This window comes from Lathyrus oleraceus, chromosome 4 (genome assembly GCF_024323335.1).
Source record: "Lathyrus oleraceus cultivar Zhongwan6 chromosome 4, CAAS_Psat_ZW6_1.0, whole genome shotgun sequence".
Classification (NCBI taxonomy): domain Eukaryota; kingdom Viridiplantae; phylum Streptophyta; class Magnoliopsida; order Fabales; family Fabaceae; genus Lathyrus; species Lathyrus oleraceus.
The window spans coordinates 402,617,954-402,620,121 of record NC_066582.1 but is presented as its reverse complement, the minus strand read 5'-3'; positions in this window follow the sequence as shown (position 1 = coordinate 402,620,121).

Here is a 2,168-nt window from a genome sequence, read left to right as displayed (position 1 = left end):
TGGTCTTTTTTCCTTCCTTTGGAAGATGTCTTGGTTCAAGGATCCATGCTTATGATAAGTGAGTTGAGTGTTCTCCAAAGAATGACTAAAAAATGAAAAAAGCAAAAGCAAAAGCAATACTAGCTTCTAACTCATTAACAACTAATATTTAATTTCAAGTCTTTATTCATTTGCCATTATTCATACCATTCTAATTGTTTATGCTAATGTCATTTTCACTTTGTCCACTTGGACCATATTGTGTGATATATCTTGTTTATATATATTTTGTTTTGCTTGTGTGGTCTTTGACTATTAATGTACATAATAAGAAACAAAAACCCTAAATAAAATTTGTATGGACAGTTGGTTTGATCTTGGACAATTGGACTTAGAATTTAGGCAACATCCTTATGCAAAGGACTTGGCCAATGCCAACTTTTATGAAACCAAGTGCTTGCAATTTGAAACTTTATCTGATACATCATTGAAGATCCCTTCGAGTTCATCTGCAACATGATCACTATGAAGCTGTTATTTTGAACCTATGACTTGTGGAACTCATCTGCTACATGGGCAAATTTTAAGAAGATCATGGAGTGGCTAAGCTTGGATGTGGCTATCTTTATTAGATGCATTTCTCTTCAAGATTGATATATTATGCATTGTTTGTTGGTTGATTCTAAATGTCCAAGGGAATTTGGGTTTCTATATGACATTCTTGTCTATTGGATTGCTACCCATTAGTCAGATCTTTTCAACTCTTAACTTTTAATTTTATGCTTAGGATTAGTCTCTTCATCTCCTCCCCACTTCTTTAATTTCAAAATCTCTCCCTCCTTTTTAAAAATCTTCTTTGCTTGTACTAGTTTTTTTCTAAACTTAGACCATATTGCAAACTAGAAACTTTGGTCTTATGCCATTGCATTTTCAAACTTCTTTTCTTAAGAAAACTTGTAAATAGACTTAATTATACTTGACTTAAACTTTCAAAGAGCCAAAAATAACTAACCCATTCAAACCATTTTTAGGCCTTTGTGCCTTTCAAACTTAATTTTTTGTTAAAAGCAACGCATCCATTTTGAAATTTATACCACGAACTAAGAGGTTTTGATCCCTCATTTTATGTTGGTACGTAGGCACAAGTCCGAAGGTCTTGTCAAACACAAAAATATAATTAATGAATTCTTTTCTTACCCCCCTCATCCTATTTGTTTGTAAACATCATTTTTGTACAAAATACATATGCACACAAAAAAGGGCTCCCTAGGAGTACCTAGGACACTTTGGGTGCTAACACCTTCCCTCTGTGTAACCAACCCCCTTACCTGTAATCTCTGGCATTTTATTAGTTTTGATTTGAAAATGTCTTATTTTTGGGTTTTGTTCGTACTTTTCCCTTTTCCCTTGGAAACAATAAAAGAGCGGTGGCGACTCTAGTTTTATTGATGTCTAGCTTATCCATAGCTTGATGATCATGAATTTACCGTTACACTCGAAAATTCATGTCTCAATGTTAAAGACTCTGTAGCCTTTTAAGCGTTTAAAATATCCTAAAAATAAGCATTTTTGTGCCTTAGAATCTAACTTGCCAAGATTCTCTTCAGTATTCAACATAAAGCAATCACAACCAAAAGGATGGAAATATGAAATGTTGGGATTTCTGTTCTTCCACAACTCATAAGGAGTCTTACCCAGAATAGGTATAATAGAAATCTTGTTCTGAATATAACATGTTGTGTTAACTCCCTCTGCCCAGAAATGCTTAGCCATATCAGTTTCTTGGATTATGATGCAGGCCATTTCTTGCAAAGTCTTATTCTTCCTTTCTACGACCCATTCTGCTGTGGATTTGTAGGACAAGAGAAATCATGGGAAATGCCATTTTCATCAAAAATATTTTCAAAGTTCTTATTTTCAAATTCGCCACCATGAACACTTCTAACTCTGACGATTTTACAACCCATTTTTGTTTTCAGTTGTGAGTAGAAGGTAGAGAATACAAAAAGCGATTCATCCTTGTGTTTCAAGAACTTTACCCATGTCTAATGACTATAGTCATCAAATATGACCAATACATACTTCTTACCACTGATAGATGCAGTTTTCACTGGCCCAAACAAATCAATATGCAGAAGCTCTAACGGTCTAGAGTTAGTGTAAGACCCTAATTTTGACCCTAAGATCCC